Source organism: Panthera onca, chromosome C1 (assembly GCF_046562875.1).
Source record: "Panthera onca isolate mPanOnc1 chromosome C1, mPanOnc1 haplotype 2, whole genome shotgun sequence".
Lineage (NCBI taxonomy): Eukaryota > Metazoa > Chordata > Mammalia > Carnivora > Felidae > Panthera > Panthera onca.
In genome coordinates this window covers 88,282,953-88,302,328 of record NC_138346.1, presented here as the reverse complement: position 1 = coordinate 88,302,328, position 19,376 = coordinate 88,282,953, and the positions used below count along the sequence as shown (strand labels likewise).

The 19,376-nt window shown below is 35.4% G+C and overlaps 1 long non-coding RNA gene across 1 annotated transcript in view; it reads left to right on the top strand.

Annotated features, from left to right (window-relative positions):
• The first annotated feature begins 229 nt into the window (after window positions 1-229).
• LOC132672900 (uncharacterized) overlaps window positions 230-19,376 on the top strand; it is a 147,350-nt gene continuing 128,203 nt past the window's right edge. Inside the window, exon 1 of the long non-coding RNA XR_009607768.3 lies at window positions 230-352. This is a non-coding gene — a long non-coding RNA (uncharacterized LOC132672900). The remainder of the gene's footprint in view (window positions 353-19,376) is intronic.

Below are 19,376 nucleotides of genomic sequence, written 5' to 3'. Positions count from 1 at the left end.
ATCAAGGAACAAGTATTTCCTGAAACAAATAGTTAACTTAGTTTTGCCTAATCTCAGTATTATTTAGCACAGAAATGCAAATATATGCTTCATCTTAGAATTGGCTAGCACAAATAAAGGAAAGCATATTTATTCTCAGGATTGTTTAGTATAAGGATAGGAATGCATGTCAACTGAGTTCCCACTACCTTTATGATGTCATATCTGCAGCTGCATCAGAATGATGTGATACACAAGGGAAGGGCCACGAGAATCTTAGAGACAACTAATCAAAAATATTCTGCCACTGAATGAATTACACTTCTATATCTGGAGCTCTTATGTGAGAAGGAGAAAGCCTAACTTATTTAAGGTACTAATTAGGGTTTTCTATTACTTGTAATTGAGTATATTCCTCATACTATAAGTAAGACCAAGCATGTGACTTTTTTTTTAATATTGAGAATGCTGTTTATTGTTATTTTAAGTGGCCTTTTAAAAAGAAATCATTTTTTTCAGCCACATCTTGAATATTTCCATGATATATATGTAGAAAGGCTTAAAAATCTCAAATATAATCTCTTCATTAGTTAGACTCTTCATGAGGTAATCACACCAATATGATTTTAATGTTTCTGTGTTAGAAAAAAAAAGTGGATTCCTTGAATCAGTCCATTTCAGAAGTGTTGAAATAAATTCAGAAAGATAGGTGGTTTTTTTTAAAATTTTTTAATGTTTATTTTTGAGAGGTGGGGAGGGTCAGGGGGGGGGGGGGGGGGGGGGGAGACACAGAATGTGAAACAGGCTCCGGTGTCTGAGCTGTCAGTACAGAGCCCAATGTGGGGCTTGAACCTGTAAACTGCAAGATCATGCCAAGTTTTACACTTAACTGACTTAACTGAGCCACCCAGGTGTCCTGATAGGGTTTATTTTAAGGTTAAGGTTTATTTACATACTACCTATATTTCTGCTTTCACATCCTCACATTTGGTCAATCAAATTTAATATTTTATGTTAAATAAGCATTTGGTTCTTTAGGTAAATTTGCCAAGGACTCTAGGGAATATAATATTATTATGTTTAAGAATAAAATTCTCCTCCAAGGAAGAAACTATATATTTTTTGTAGTTGTATCCCCATAAACTAGCAGGGAGATCAGTACATTGTAGAATTTTAACAAATACATATTTGTTGGTGGAATGAATAAACATGAATAGGTAAAGGAGGAAAAGGAAAACCAAATCTCATATTCATCCCCTACCTTGACTTGTCTTCAGCCTGAAGGAGTTGTCATAATGGGTCATTAGTGGCCCTTCATTCCTACAGAGCTAATCCGCCATGGTGGTACAGGTTTTGGTTAGAGGCTGTTTCCCTATGTAAGTAAATGTTTCCCATTCTTCCTTAAGAGTCCTGGCCCTCTGAGTCTCTTGTGTTATCACAGACTCAAGCCCAGGGCCAGCTGCATGGGTCTGTAACCAGTGCAGTCTGCACTGGGTTCTGTACTCAGAAGGGGACGTTGTGCTTGTGTTTAATATTTTATGGTCATTGTCTTGATAGTCTTAAAAAATTCATCTTTGAATTTGGGTTTTGTAAATGAAGTCTGATTGGACAATGTAGCATAGGTCAGGGTAGTTCGTATGTAGTTTTGCACCACCACTGTCTGGTGGAGCCTCAGTTCATACGTAGTTTTGCACTACCACTATCTCCATACTTTTCTGGTATAAGTTCTTGGCCACCTGCTCCCCAACTCCTTAGAGAGGAGAGCAAGGCTTCCCTGAAGAAGAAATTCTGTCTGTGCACAGCAATCTCATCCTGTACTCCAAATTCCCAGCCTGTCCTTCCTGGTGGCCTGCCCTGCAGATTTCAGACTTGTCTTGCCAGTTCCCACAATCTTGTAATATATCTCTCTTAGTATATATTTCCCACTAATTCTCTTTCTCTGTTTGAAGTCTAAGTGACACAGCACATTAAAGTCTACAGTGTAAGTGCTATGGCCAGAATCAGGTCAATGAAAGGGAAAATTCAGCTAAAGAATTCATTTTAGAGCAATATTAACTTTGGACATTTATCATTTGTTTTAAAAATTAAAAATGGCTTTTAACTTTTAAAAAAACCTAATTATTTATTGACTTTATTTTCTCTACCAACAGAATCTGTGCTTTAATTTCTTAAGTTAAATTAATGCATCAGGGTGTGACGCCAGGGTAGCTCAGTCAGTTAAGTGTCTGACTTTGGCTCAGGTCATGATCTCCCAGTTTTTGAGTTTGAGCCCTGCATCAGGCTCTGTGCTGACAGCTAAGAGCCTGGATGGAACCCGCTTCAAATTCTGTCTCCCTCTCTCTCTGCTCCTTCCCTGCTCATGCTCTCTCTCTCTCTCTCTCTCTCAAAAATAAATAAACATTAAAAGAGGAGAAAAAAAGAAAAAAAAAATTAATGCATCAGGTGAGAAAATTGTGAAAATTCTCACTTACCAGAGGCCTCCTATTTTGCCAGTCACAGTATTTTGTATTGTCTCCACCTCCAGAAAAAGTGTGCTTTAAAAATATTATTTCTTAGAATAGATTACTATGTGTGTAATTTCTAACTTTGTAAGTTGGAAGTCTTGTCTATTAGAAGTCAAGATGTAAAAATTCATCTACCTAAATCACCTAAGATTAAGAAAAACAGTGGGTTAGTAAAAATGATAAATACGTTAGAAAAATATCCAAATTGAAAAAATAATCTCTGGTTATAAGTAGGATTAACTAATGTACAGAGAAGAAAAGGCAGGTGGCTTGAATATCACAGGAGAGTAATCCCACTTCAGGCAGATGCTGAAATTTGAAACTGAGTGTTTTAGCTTCTGGTATTTATATCATAGTCACACACACTTGAGTAAATAAAACCTACTTGAGTAAATGAAGCCTTCAGATAAGCCTTCCAAGATCACACAATCAAAATCAGTCGTGAATTTCTGTAGTCAACTATATTGATCTACGGGAAGATACTGAAGTTTAGAAACTCATCTACAAGAGCAGCCATTTATTTCCAAGTATCAAGAGGCAGTCTAGGCTTTCTTCCTCCACCCATTTCCATCTCCCTTCTCTTCTCAAAGTCAAAAAGGTTAGAGGGAACAATTGGAGATAATGAAAAAGAAATGTCAACATTTGTTTTCAAATGCTTCATGATAAACATATCTTTTAATGAGAAGAATTAATACATTTTAATTATGACTGTAAATGTGTAACTTAGTCCACAAATTCAAATCCTTTAAGGAAACTTGCTGGTAAACTAAATTAGTGAAGCAAATGAGACAGAGGACTAATAGCAAGTAGAACTTGCAATTTATGCATTCATATCCATTTAATTCCGATTATTCTGCTTAGGATTCATTGTACTTACTGAGTCTGAAGAGTCATGTTATTCAAAATTTCTGAAAAATTCTAATTTATTATAATTTTAAATATGGCCTGCCTCTAATCTTATTCTCTACTTCTGGAATGCTGATTAGACATATGTGATACTTCTTCATTTCATCTTATGTTTGTTTTTTTTTTAATCTTTTTACCTTAGATTTTATATTTTCATCTCTTTCTTTCTGAGTGAGGCTTTTTGGTTTATTTCTTCACTGCTTCCTTTCATTTTCTTAATTCTCCCTTTAGCTTTGTCTTATCAGCAGTTTAATTATCAGTTTGATTTTCATATTTTAACAATTATGTTTTCTTGTCAGAAATTCTAATTTGTTTCTCTTTATACTTTTCTGGTTCTTTGTAATACTGTAATTCTTACTTTTCTGGCCTGCTATTTCTCTTGAACCTCATCTTCTATTACTGCCACTGTGGTTTCTCTGACTCAGTTTTACTCGGCTTTATGGGTCTTCCTCATTGCTTTTACAGTTACCATTTCAGGGCCTTTGCATTTTTGACTCCCTCTGTCTTCCTCCAGATATCCGTCTGACTTGCTCCCTTATTCCTTTCACATTCAAGTGTACTTTTCTCAGTGAAGCCTTTCCTGATCTTTAAGGTAAAGTTGAAATCACACCCTTACTTGGGCTCTTGATCTATCTTCCTTATTTTCTTTTAATTCATAGCACATTTCACCATGAAACATAGTACTTATTTTGCTTTTTCAGTCTCTCACAATTAGAATATAGATTCCACAAAGATAGTGATAGGGCTAGTTATGGTGATGGTGGTTAAATTTCATATTCCCAGTAACTAGAAAAACACCTGACATAATTGGTCTTCAGTAAATGTTAGTTAAGTGAAATAAATATGTTTTGTTGAGTGAATATCCCTTTTATTTCTTGTTTAATCCTTTAAACATAATTTAAAATCTAATCTGACATTATATGAAATTTTTGAAAGTCTAACTAACATTGCTATGTGTGTTTTAAGCTGAATTATATTTGGTAGATTGTAACTATGTTTTGTGGGATTTTTGGTGGTCTTGTGATTGATTTTTCAATTATAATTAAATTTGAAAAGCTGTATTTACTGGGGCTAAAGCATTTTCTCTAAAGGAATATTTCAAGGCCTGAGTTGAGGATCTCTTCAGAGGGGTTTTGCTATTGATCCAAAAGTGTCATCCACCTGTGATCACTTGTTATGCTAATTTCTTAGCTTTCTTAGGTAATTACTTCAGTTTAATTCCAGGCCTAGACTCAGGGAAGTTATTAAGTGTGGTTTGCAATTCTCAGGTCACTTTTTCTTTTTCCTTGAAATTTTTGGGAGAAACAGACAAGTATCCTGTCTCCGTCTCTGTAATCTTTGCCACTGGAAAGACAGATCCTACTCCACTCTTTGATGTCCAAGGGTCACCTTTTGGTAGGGGTCATTTTTTCCTTTTTGTATCTTGCATATCCAAGGTTTTATCTTTTATCTATATGTAGATAAGATTTTGTAGATGCATTATTCAACATTTAATTGATTTTTTGTGGAGAAATTTTAATTGTCTAGTCAACCATATTGTCAGAAATAGCTGTCTGAAAATTCTATCTATATTAGTTTCCTGGGGCAGCCATTATAAAGTACCACAGACTGTGTGGCTTAAGACATCAGAAATACATCCTCTCATAGCTCTACAGGATAAAAATCCAAAATCAATGTGTTGGTAGGTCCATGCACCTTACAAAGCCTCTAGGGGAATGATTCTTACTTGCTTTTTCCAGCTTCTGGTAGCTTCATGAGTTCCTTGGCTTCAAGCTGTTTAATTCCAATCTCTGTCTCCGTCTTCATATGGTCTTCTTCTCCCTGTGTTTCTCCATCTCTTCACATGGTATTCTTTTTATAAGGGCACTAGTCATATTTGGTTAGGGGTCTACTCTACTCAAGTATAACATCTTAACTAATTACATCTGCAACAGCCTTATTTTCCAAATAAGGTCACATTCTGAGGTACTGAGGGTTAAGACTTCAGCAAATTTGGAATGGACACAATGAAACCCATAACACTATCTAAAGGAAGAAGCTGCTGTTTAGTTCCCACCTACCATTTTCACATTATTATATGTGCCTGTTATTGTCATACTTCCTGTTGTTAAAGAGAACCCAGATATTAAGCTTTATATTTCAAATATTCTGATTTTAACTGTTGACTACCAAAACTTAAAAAAAAATCATTGCCACAGTAATAATTTCTTGGCCAATCAAAACACAACTGCTGGCTAGGTTTGGTTTGTTGGCTACTGATTTTCAACCTCTGTAGTAATGTGAAATGTAATTGATCATTTATCTAGTGGTAACTATGAATTAAACTAGAAAATGTTTAATGTATGAAAAGGCTTCAAGTATCCAGAAGCTGTTCAGAATAGACAACATATGTGTCACAAGGTCTGAAATTAAAATATATGTTCCTTTACTCATAAAATAGTTCCTTGAGCCATGATTTGGAATTTATTCATAATTATTTTATACATGCATCTGGGAAATTAGCCAGATTTTCCTGCTCAGAGTAGACTTAAATTAGATTCAGTTTCTGAGAAATTTGAGGGTTGTTGCTAGAGGAAAGTGTGAGGATAAAAATGAGAAGTGACAACCCTGATAGGAAGAGACAGAATAAAAAGATTTTCCAAAGCAGATACAAGAATTCTAAAAATCATAGCAGTCTGGCATCATTTGGTACAGTTTGGAAACCTGGAAGGCATCACTATTATAACTTGCTGCAATAACTCATGTTCTAAACATCCACCTTAAACATTAAAAGAAGTTTTAGTTGTAATTTATTGAAATGAGCATGGCAGAAAAAAAGAATATGTTACTATGTTTAAAAAGATTTCCAACACTCAGGAGAAATATTTAATCAGTATGCACCAGGACAGCTGAACCAGTTGCTAAAAATACTGAAATTCTAACATACTGTTTTTTAATTTTTTTTAAATTTATTTTTGAGAGAGAGAGAGAGAAAGACACTGCAAGCTGGGGAGGGGCAGAGAGAGAGGGAAACACAGAGTCCGAAGCAGGCTCCAGGCTCTGAGCTATCAGCACAGAGCCAGACATGGGGCTTGACCTCACAGACATGAGACCTGGGCTAAAGTCAGATGCTTAACCAACTGAGCCACCCAGGCACCACTAACATACTGGTTTTTACGTAGCTGCTACCCTGACCTCCCTCCCACAAGTGAAGCCAGACTGCACCACAATTCAGCAACTAACTGTAGAAATGATGGCTGGTGGAACTGGAGGCTGAAGTACTATCTTTGGGAACTATCCGTTCTAGTTCCCATACTATTGCTAAATATGTTATATATTATTAGTGCTGCTGCAAATATTTACCAAAGGAAATTTCTTCACCTTAATCTACAATATATATGACATTTGGAAAGACAATCAGAGATTAAATCAATACCTGAACAAGTAGCAAATTCTCTGAGCAGAGGACATGGTCACTAAGGAAATGGCTGGCTGCCTCACTTGACACCACTAAGTATTCATAATAAGTAATTTTTTGCTCTTGATTGATTTCAAATTATAGAATCAAGTTTCTGACTATAAATTAATAACTTTAGTGTTTTACCTACAAAGAGAATGAACTATCCAAAAGATAGAATGCCTTAGTAGCCTTGGAAATTATATTTCAATTGTAAATTAATAAATTAACTTTCCAATTTTATATATCCTCTGAACTTAGTTCATTTGATTAGGTCTTGAGTATTTCTGAGTAACATGAGAAGGACAAGGATTTGGCAAATCAGTGTTCCAAAGTGGGGATAAATTCACCAAGTTAGTAAGATCCCATGAGGACCTTGGAAGTTAGCCATCTTGTCATCCTACAAAACATCCCTCTGATATATTGCAAAGATTTAATCATATTCCTATTGGAATAGGTTCCTATTGGAACCTTCTGTTGGAAACTTCACATGATGAATTTGTATATTAGAAAGAACTTCCTAGGGGCGCCTGGGTGGCTCAGTCGGTTAAGCGGCCGACTTCGGCTCAGGTCATGATCTCGCGGTCCGTGAGTTCGAGCCCTGCGTCGGGCCTCTGTGCTGACAGCTCAGAGCCTGGAGCCTGTTTCAGATTCTGTGTCTCCCTCTCTCTGACCCTCCCCCGTTCATGCTCTGTCTCTCTCTGTCTCAAAAATAAATAAACGTTAAAAAAAAAAAAATTAAAAAAAAAAAAAGAAAGAACTTCCTAAAGTAGTTTATCTTTAAGGATTATCTAAACTAAATTCAGTGATGAAAAATTTGATTAAAAATTTATTGTCAAATAATCATGAACAAATACTGATTTCTTTGCATTGCATTGATAGTTTAATTTGTATGCATGTATAAATATTAATATATAATAATTACATACATTTTATATTAAAATAATAAATATACAATGATATACCTACATGTTCATAAATATAAATATATAATAAATAGATGTGTTTAATCTGCCCATTAGAAAAATGTTTAATTTATAGCTCTTCAGCTAATAGACAAGTATATAAAGTTTCAATGTGTAGAAGTAAGCATTAGATTGAAATAATACTTGAGTTTTATTTTTCTCTTTTCCACTAATTCAATTGAACATCAGACAAGACACTTTATCCCTTTGGAACGCTGTCTTTTCATCTGTAATATAAATCTTTCTATTTGTAACTGTGGTCCATTTCATCTCTAACATTTTTGAATCCTGTGAGACCATCTAGTCTATATTTTTCATTTAACAGATGAAAAAAACTAAAACTGAGACAGAAAATGACTTGCTTAGGGTCACGCAGCTAGTTAGTGTCCAAACTGGAAATAAAATCAGGTTTCATGCTTCTGTTACATAACAAAATTCAGTCAAGTAAATCTGAAGATATAATTGGCTTTATTAAATGATTCATGAATTGTGCAGTGCCCCATCTAGCAAGTAGAGAGGCAGTCCAAAGAGTTATACAAAATGGAAGATTTTTATAGAAGGAACGCAAGAAAGTTACTAGCAAAAAAAAGGGGTGGGAGGATTGTTCCAGGCAAGGCCCCTTTCTAGGAGGTAAAAACAAGTGGCCTTATCATACAGATGACCACATCTTTCTTTGGTGGATGGAGAGGGCCCAGGTGACAGACTCATTAGCACTGATTAAAAAATTTCTGACTGCCCAGTTGAGACTACATTTTTGAGAGAAATTGAAACTGTATGAAACTGCAGTTAGATTATATATTAAGCACCAGTTTGGAAACTCTGTGTAAGTGACCCCATTTTGGACCTGTTTTGTTTCGTTTTGTTTTGTTTTGTTTTGTTTTGTTTTGTTTTGTTTTGTTTTGTTTTTTAACAACTCTTAATGCAGTCCACTGTTCTACTATAGCTGATGTTACCACAGATTATATGAATGTTTGTAATCCTTGGAAGAATACTTCTCAACTATCAACAAAGAAATAAAAAACTAAATCTAGTGATTCCAAGAAGAATGTAATGTTCTTACTGGAGTGTGTCCTCACCTTGAGGAATATATTTCTAGAGTTAAGTCAACTAATTATGCATTATTGCACATTATATAAGAACATTATACAAGTCAGTTAGAACTGACAATAAAACAACTTCCAAGCAAGATCATCTGAATTGCTTTTATTTCTCTTTTAAAAGCACTAAAGCAAAATCACATTCCAGTTCAAATGTTCTGTAAGTCTCCCCAGCCTATCATGCTTTCCCCACAGTATTAACAGTCTCTTCCTAGGTTTTAGCAAAGGAACATTTCTGTTTGTTTCTTTAATTCCTGAGAGGTCACTGAAATTTCAAATGTGATGATTTTTCAGGTAAGAGAATTAAGAAAATGCACTTTAAGAATGTCTTAAATACAGAACTAGGGCTTCAATTTTTATTTAGAAGGGCATACCTTATTTAAAAGAATTAATAATGCTAATAGAAAATTAGTTTACTTAAGTATCCTATTCTCAACAGAAAAATTAAAGATGCAAGAAAAAATCTTTAGCCTCTCCACTCATCTTTTTGAGGTATAATTATTTTAATTCCATAGCCAGCTGACCGCTCACTAATTGTTTCAATAAGGATTTGTATCAGATTGCATTGCCTTTATCTCTGATTTACTCAATAAATATTTGTCTCCATCTCTGTGAAGCTTTCTCACTTCTGCAGAGTAAGAGAGGCAAAGAAGGGAATTCCTTTACTCTAAACCTAAAGAATAAACATTGTAAACTTGTTCCTTCTTTAATATGACTAAATGATGGGTATGTTTTACTGTCTAAAAATTGAAGCACATTTTATTTATTTCAAGAATGGCCCTTATCAAAATTTGGAGTCAGTCAGTGTTGGGTCCATTACATGTTATTTCTCAATTAGTTTCCTTTAAAAAATATTCCTCTAACAAGCTTAATTATTTTTTTTTATTTTTCTCATGTAACAGAAAATATGAAGTGTATCTTGTATTAGCTAATACAACCTCTTAATTTCAGATTAATCAAATTGGAATCAAACTCCATAACAGTGCTGCAGAATGTCCAAACTTTGGGTTATTTTGGGGGTTTTGGTGGAGAGAAGGGGTAACGGAAGAAAAATGTGGTATACTCAAGAGTATTTTATATTTCATAAGTGCCCATTGTTTTATCATAGTGTCGTGTGTCCTTGGATATTCGTTCTGTGATTTTTTTTTTCTTTTTATGCAGATGCGTAACTAGGGATACAAGAAACCATGGCAACACTGTCTTACTGAAAGAAAATAAGTTGAAAGTAGTAATCCCTTGTTCTCTAAGATAAACCAGTCTGTGGTGGGATGTAAGTTGGGCCTTTCCCTCTACCATATATCAGTATTCCCATGATAGTGGTTTTTGTTGAATATCTACCTCAGATATATTCACAAAATTGGGAAAGTTTTAGAAGTTGTTTACAGAGGCCCATCAGATCTCAAATCACAGAGATAAATTAAAATTCATATGATTTATAGAGTGAAGAAGGTACTAAAACATCAGAGATGATTATTATTTGTAAAATCTCACATAGAGTAAATACAGGATCAAGTTGTAAAAACAATTTTGCAAGAAAAATGTAACCAATTTCCCCAAAGGGCAAAAATATCACCATTCTTTTTGGAAGCTGTCACAATGTCCTCCTTTATGAAAATTGCTTTTCTATTAGAGGACAGTTACTACAGTGTGTTGGAATAAGAAAAAAAATAGATGGTAAAAAAAAATAGAGGCGAAGCATACCTACTTTTGTATTTGTCCTCTCCTGATTCTTAATTACTGATGAGCTGTGTGGAAAGGGTAGTCCTAGGCAACATTTCAAACTGAAGCTTGTCTTCATCTCCTCTCTTACATTCTCCTTCTCTGCTTTTTTTGTTTTTATACTCTACTGCATCTGTGGCCAAAACAGCAATAATTCTACATTACTTTCAAGTCAGGAGGGCAGGTGTCAACAATTGATTACAAAATTTATTAGCTGTATTAGCTTGTATGGCAGTCCAGTGAAATTAAATTAAAATCTATGCCTGTCACATTAAGGAAGTGTGAGGACTAATAATGTATGAGCACTTGAGGTGCTTTCTCCATCTGGCCTTTACTCATAACACTCGCTACCTGTATGGTGGTACTTACCTGATGCTACATGTCCCAGAAGCACTCCCAATTTTTAAACTTTGTCTCTATTCTGATACCATTCCTATGAGACTATGAGAAAAGTCTCAAACTCTGACCCAGTAAGTCATTAATCAGTGCAAAATCTGATCATGTGTTGTTCCCTTGTTTTTATCTCCTATAGATAAATTATTACAGATGTCCCAGGGTTCTGGTCTATTTTCCTATGATGTCTATTTGCCATAAGATCATTTGTTTAAAATAATAATTTAATGATCACCCCTCTCTTACCTACAGACAGTGCTTCTTAATAATTTCCAAATTATCATCATGTCAATGTCATAAGTTTTTTTTTCTTTTTTAAATTACTAACATGCAGACCCTACCCAGTTCTACTGAATAAACAGCAATATGAGACTACTCTACAGTCTATTTCTAACAGGCTCTCTAATGAATGTGTGAGAGATCTAGAGCATTCTATATTTTGGGTAATGAAACCGCCTTTAAGTCTCACATCATGGTTTGACACTGAATTGTATAACCTTGGGCACGTGAACAAACCTCTCTGAAATTCAATTATCATTGTTATTTTATATCCTAAAGGGGGAGTAATAATAACACTTACCTCATAGCATTGAGAGAATTAAGGGAAACAAACAAAATAAACAAGATGTTTCTTTGCAAAGTGCTTTATACATAATAGATAATAAAATAAATAATCCACATTGAGTACTTGTGTGCTTTAGTTCTATTCCAAGCCTTTTTTATGTATTATTATTATTTAATCTTCATGAAATTCCTGTGAGGTTAAGGAAGTATCTTTAGTCTCCCATGATGGTAGGCCTCTCTTTCCTTGTCTACTTCCAGTGGCCTGATAGTGAACTGCGTCAGTTAGACTGAACCGTGTCATGGAAGGAGAACAAGATCTCAAACTGATACAATACCAGTAATTTTCCAATTCCCTAGGAGAGGTTGGGGCATCTCAAGAATCCTAGGCCAGGAAGACCCTTTTTTGCAAATACAGGTGTACTTGACCCACTTTTAGTCTAACCAGTCTAGAAATATTTAATGTGCATGGATTCCTTCCACCAGAGGGCTCTCATAGTCAGCTCAGCTCTGTGGCCCTACAGACCTTGGAGGAATTCCTTGGTAGGTTAGAGATATTCTGTTTTTCTCCTCTGCTCTTAAGATACTCTCAAGAAATTTCATCATGCAGTAGGAAGGGCCACTGTGCACCTGTACAACAGAAGCAGGTGCTGGAATTATGATTTTACAGGAGAGAAACTGAGGCACAGAAAGGTCAAATAGCTTCCTGTATTATGAGACAACTAGAAATGATTCTACAAGCAGATGGCTCTTGTCTGTGTGGCTCCAGTTAACATGATTACAGTGATTCTTCTTGCCATTATTGAGGCATTATGGGAGGCTTAAGGTTAAAATTTTTGGACATGTAGGGCCTTAAAGCTTCCTTCAAATCATGCTACAATTTTCCAAAAAGACTCTTATGAATTTTTACATAAGTTAGTACATTTTTGGACTGTGTTAATTTTGTAAATTTAATGCTAATCTACATTTTAAAGGCATTTAGAGATCATGTCTTTTTTTTTTAAGATTGGTTGCTTCAGTAGGAAGAAAAATATTTTCCTCATCTATAAAATAACACAGGTGATTAAAACAGTTTTCCCCCAAAGAAAGTGTTGATCTATGAATTGACAAGAGTAGAAGCTGGGATGGAAGGGGAAAGAAATGAAGTAAGGCAAGGTTACCAGCATTGTTTGTACTTCTAGGTCTGAATCTGTCAGTGCAACTCAGGCATATTCTCTCACACCTACCCCCACTGGAGAGGTAACAGTGCAGGCCAGGGGACCATCTTGATCATTTTCTGGACGAGCAGGTTTACAGATTCTAATAAACTGGCCTTTTAGGCAGTGTCTGATTAGAACTGGATGCGTAACTAAAGCAGGTAGAGAGCAAAACATTCATGAGGAAACAAAATCATACCTTTACCCCTGCTTCTTTCTCACTTTCCTGAGACAGTCAACTCAGTGTTGAAAGAATATTCTATAGTGGACTACATTCTTGGCCCAATCATTGCTAGCTATGTACTTGGGCAGATCACTTCAACTACTTTGAATCTCTTTTCACATTAATTGGAATATGTGAATTTTATAATTTTATAATGTGAACCTCATAAAGCTAGAAATCTGAAAGATATTTTATATAGGCCACTGAGTGCATTGTGTCTGTTCTCTTTACCATAGTTGACACAGCACATAGAGCAACTTGAGGGTAGGTCTTTGAATTTTACTTATTTGTTAAATTATTCTAAAGTCATTTTTTTAATGTTTATTTAGTTTTGAGAGAAAGAGATAGTGAGCATGGGAGGGGCAGAGTTAGAGGGAGACTGAATCCCAAGCAGGCTCCATGCTGTCAGCGCAGAGCCCAATCCAGGGCTTGAACCCACGAACTATGAGCTCATGACCTGAGCCAAAATCAAGAGTTGGAGCCACCCAGGCACCCCTGTTAAATTATGCTAAAAAATGTCTTTTCAGAAGAACTTAACTATAAATTTACTCACTAACTCACTGAAGGCATGATTGAATATTATGAAAAAGATATAAATAATATGATTTCGATAAGTTTTTCCTGAAAGAATATGGCAGTGTGAGAGAGAAGAGACCTAGTTTCCCCTCCACATTGCAGACCTTAACAAATGTAAAACAGCTTCTGGAAATTACTTCTGGATATCTTGAAACTCTGTTGGTTGAACAAAATAGTTTGCAATATAGCAGTAGGAATAAATATTAATCTCCAACCATGTCAAAGAAATTTCTTGGTCAGTTCTATCCTTTATAACTGCATACACACATGCTTTGGGATTTTCAATGAAAGCAAATATCCACAACTGAAAGAATGGAACTAATGATGTCAAATATCTTTTCTATCTTAAGCAATGTGACATTGAGCTGATTGTTCCTTTATTAAGAATGAATCATAAACAATTTTAAATTCTCATTGAATAATTTATTTTTGCATGTGTGTTTTAAAACTTTGATTTGGTATCATCTATACTCATTTTCAAAATTAAGTAACATTTAAAATGTATTTTATAGTTACTTTCAACTTAAAATAACATGTTTTTTTTTTCCATCTACAGGAGTGACATAAATTTTTCTTTGTAAATAAAGATATTAAGGACATAATAATGGAGGTAATGAATGGAAGTTGTTAAACTCATTAGTATTGTATGAACTTGTATAGGCAAGACAGGACCTGGCAATCTGTTTTTTAAATTTTTTTAATATTTATTTATTTTTGAGAGACAGAGTGAAACAAAGTAAGACTGGGGGAGGGGCAGAGAGAGAGGGAGACACAGGATTGGAAACAGGCTCCAGGCTCTGAGCTGTCAGCACAGAGCCTGATGCGGGGCTCGAACCCACAGACTGTGAGATCATGACCTGAGCCGAAGTCAGATGCTCAACCGACTGAGCCACCCAGGCGCCCCAGGACCTGACAATCTTAAAAGTCCTATGCATTTTAATATCCCAAGGATTTTAGAATGAGGACGTTATATGAAACATTGTCACCACACCTAGCTCCCTGATAGTAATTGATAAGACCTTTTCTTGCTCTTTTCTCTCTCTTTTTTAAATTTTAGTTAACATACAGTTCAATATTGGGTTCAGGAGTAGGATTCAGTAATTCATCACTTTCATGTAACACCCACTGCTCATCACAGGTGCCTTCCTTAGTACCCATCATCGATCTATCCCATCTCCCACGCACCTCCCTCCCTCCCTAGTTTGTTCTCTATTATTAAGAGTCCCTTGCCTTTCATTTCCCTGTCTTCTCTTTTCCACTCCTTCCCATATATTCATCTGTTTTGTTTTTTTAATTCCACATATGAGTGAAATCATATGGTATTTGTCTTTCACTGACTGACTTACTTTGCTTTGCATAATACGTTCTGGCTCCATCCACATTATGGCAAATGGCAAAATTTCATTTTTTGATGGCTGAGTAATATTCCAGTGTGTGTGTGTGTGTGTGTGTGTGTGTGTGTGTGTGTTCACCACATCTTCATTATCCATTTATCAGTTGATGGACATTGGACATTTGGGCTCTCTCCATAGTGTGACTATGGTAGATAATGCTGCTATAAACAATGGGGTGCATGTACCCCTCCAAGTCTTTATTTTTGTATCCTTTGGGTAAATATCTAATAGGCCAATTGCTGGATCATAGGGTAGTTCTATTTTAAATTTCTTGAGGAACCTCCAGACTGTTCTCCAGAGTGGCTGCACCACTTTGCATCCCCACCAACAGTACAAGGGCATTTCCCTTTCTCAACATCCTCGCCAGCACCTGTTGTTATTTATGCTGTTAATTTTCTAGCTATTTCTCTTGTGATGACAGTAACAATGATTATGTCAGTGGTTCTTAAAGAGTGACTTCAGAACCAATAGCATCAGCATCACTTTGGTAGACAATTGTTAGAAGTGCAAATCGTCAGGCCCTACCTGGACCCTTTCAATGGTTTTAATGCTTGCCAAAGTTTGAGAACCATTGAATTAGGGAAGCACTTCCATAACACAAATGACCACAGCTTTTACTGGAAAATTAGTCCTGTACTCTTAACTCTAGTGACACTAATATTGAACATGATCTTAGCCTAATGAACAACAGTAAATGCTTAGAAAAAGAGAATGAGAAAATTGCACCTAGAAAGGAGTTCATATAGCTAGAGAGGAAATCTTGTCAGCAAAGACTTAATTGTACCAATAACATTCAAATACTTTGTTACCTTTTTTGCTGGAAGGAGATAGCTACATACAAAGCCAACATGAAGAACATGGAAGCTACTTCTTTCATTGCAAAGAAAACCTGAAGTCTTTCTATAAACGTTACAGACCAAACAGTAGTACCTGTAGTGACACTTGGGCATCTGGTCCTCTTCCCTAGCAGTCTCCTTACATATCCTTGCTGATGAGGCAGCTGGCTGACCCAGGGCCACTGCCAGTTGGGCCAGTAGTAAACAAACACCTAAGCCAACGTGACTCAATTAGTCTTTCTTCAGAGACTTTGGAATTGGCACTGAGGCATGCAGTATGTGTTTGTAGAACTAAGAGGATATGAAAGTTGAGGTCGAGGTGGCCATTTGAACTCAAAAGTAGAAAAGGTAGGGCTTTTAGAGAAAGAGAAGAATAAATGAAGTAGATACACAGATACCTGGGTATCTGGCTGTGGAGTGGTGTGGGATGTGGAGGATGAAAAGCATCTAATACCTTCTAATTCTTGTTGCATTTTTTCTCCTTAGGTTTCCTATGACAACTCAATACCCATTCAATAAATTTTTGTGTTTTGTTTGGATAAATAGGTCAAAAATGTTTTCTGTTATTTGAAACATGATTCTTAAGATTCCTATTTATCAGTGAATATCTGCATTCATTAAATATGAAAATAATTTTCTTATTAGCTATGCTGAAAACAAAGGCTAGGATTTGGTGTTTGAATACCTGATCTCTTCTCAAGAATCACCCCAGATATTAACAGGATTAACAGGGTGGCCACTAGTAGAAATAGATATTTTCTTGGTCCCTAGAAGAAGAGAACTTTTACAGCATGAAGAATAGGAAACATTGTACTGTGTGACAGTTGAATTGATTTTCCTTTATTAACTGAAGGGAAAGGAACACAAGAATTTAAATTTATAGACCAACAGAAACTGAGATATAGATTAATCAAACTAAAAAAAAAGAAATCAGCCATTCAGAGGATGCATACAATATGGGAAGTCTGATAAAAGTTGGATGGGCAGACAGTGGAACAAGTAGCAATGAAACAAGACAACTGGAGTCCTGCTGAGGCTTTCCACACACAAGTACCAAAGAGAAGACTAAGTATCCATGCAGCTTGAATATAAAGCAAGCACTGGGCCTAACACCATTAAAACACAAAACATGTTCTAGGACAAACCTGACTCCAATAAAAAGGCAGCAGAACGTGACACCAGGCTCTAGCTGAGGTCCTTTTTACCTTCAACCAGGGATTATACATCTAACGCTGGGGTTCCCATGTTAATGATAGCAGGGAAAAATTGAGAAAGGCATTTGGGAATAGGAAGGAGAAGGTTTTTTTTTTTTTTTTTGGCTCCCATTAAATGATTATCCACATGTTCTCTTCTTACGTGCCCTAGGAGAACATGGAGAAATAATAGTTTGAACACTGAGGACCCATCTAAGTATTATGAAGAAAGAATCCATCCATTCAGTAGGTGAATTCTTCCCCCCAAATTGCAATAATTTCAATAAATTCATTTCAGTTGGTTTTAAGATTTTTTTTAATCACTTAAAATTAATAGTTAAACTCTGTAGAGTTTATTTACCTCTCCCCTCACCCCATCCTCTTCAATATATGTACTCAGGAGAATGAGTAAGAGTGGCATTCTCATGTTTAGATGGAAATAGTGATTAACTGACTTAATGTATTAAATGCACCCTTATTTTATCTTAACCATAGAACCCTTAGGATTACAGTTATAATTTAGGCAAATTAGGAGTAATTAATATCTCTGGTTTCGGGTAACTATAGAAAAGAGGAAAACATGAGTTCAAGCCTGGGAGATCCCTTGCTGCATCACTTCTACTACAAAACTAAGAGATTGCTTGGATCTAGAAAGATGGAATGAAAACTGAAATTCTTTAGTCATTTTCAGGGCAAATGATGTGTGTTCCTGGAAGGCTGAAAGTAAACTGAGTTAGTGTGAGAGGGTTTCAAAGAAAGCCCAGATATGCCTAAAAAGTTCCTTTTGTCCTCAAGTGTTCCACCTCTCAACCAATATCTAAAAATCCCTTCCAGTGCTATTCTAAATTTATCATGACTCAGGCATTATACTCTGGGTTTTGAGATGTGGTTAAATAAACTCTGCTTTCTATATTTTAGTCAGTGTTTTGTAGGAACAGCCAGTAGGAATGAGTCTTTTTAAGTCTCTTAAGCAGAGACTTAAATATGTGCATTTGATATGTCCATCAGCTCTCTCGGATTCCAAATGCCCTATAAGGTAGGCTCATCCCCCAAGCAGCGATAATTCTGTATCAGTTCTTAGGCAGAACTGTCAGCTTGTCTCCATTTCTTCTCTTCTTTCACACAGTTCTTGATGATCATTTTAAAGTCAGTTTACTTGGGGAAAAGAAAAAGAAAAAGTGGACATGAGCATTATAGCTGTCCAGCTATTAAATGCTCCTCCTGAGCATCAGCTTCCTCATTGGTGGAAGAGATGAAACGCTCAGAAGATAGTATGAAGTACAGTGTAAGCCCAATAATCTTATTGATAAACCAACCGGAAATTTTGGTTTTGCTGACAATGTGGCAATTTCTGTTCAGAGATTTTAACATCATAACAATCACCACTTTACTATTTCTTTTTCTAAATAGGCAATTTCATGCATAGTATGATAGCGTGTACTCTGATATCTTCTATTTTTTATAGTTTTTGCTTGAACTAAAAGCTATAACATTTTATTACCTTGATATATTAACTCTTAACTGGGGAAATTACAACCAAGCAGAGTCATATATAATATCCTATGGATTTTTCATTCTCATCTTGTTGGAATCAGTAGAATGAGGAGTTTAGGGAGATCTATTTTAACAATTACTCCAAGATGAATAATGCACATTTGAAAGGCAAAGAAATAGAAGTCAGACTGGTAAAAAGAGAAAACAATTATTTTGTGTCAGTCTGAAGTAAAGTAGAAACACTCCTGTTACGCAATTACAATAGTGATGATGTAAGGTTCAATGCAGGTGACAAACTCAGTTTCAGGAGTGGTCATGTTAGAATTTAGCTGATATTAGGCATGTCTGTATACTGTCATACCAAGTTTTAATTTATTTATTTGTTTACTTATATTTCTAATTTCATTGTATTTTAAGATATTAAAAAAAACTTTTAGACTTACAAGGTAGTTGCAAAAATAGTGCAGAGAGAATTTTCATATATCCTTCACTCAGCTTCTCCCTTTTAATATCTAAAAATACAAAGAGTACATGTTGAAAACTAAGAAATTAATCTTGGATCAATAGTATAAACTATTATTATAAACTATTTTATAAACTAAAATCCAAAACTTATTCAGAGTTCACCAGTGCTTGTTTGTCTAATAATGTCTTTCCTCTATGCTCCCTGCTCCAATTCCAGAATACAATTCAGAATCCCACATTCCATTAAGTTCTCATATTCCTGCAATCTGTACGAATTACTAGTCTCTTCTCATATTTTATGATCTTGATACTTTTCAAGAGTATTGGTTAATGATTTTGTAGAATGTCCCTCAATTTGTATTTTTCTGGTGTTTTATCATGCTTAAATATAGGTTCTGCATGAAAGTTATGTTATGTGTAAGGGTACTAAAGAGGTGAT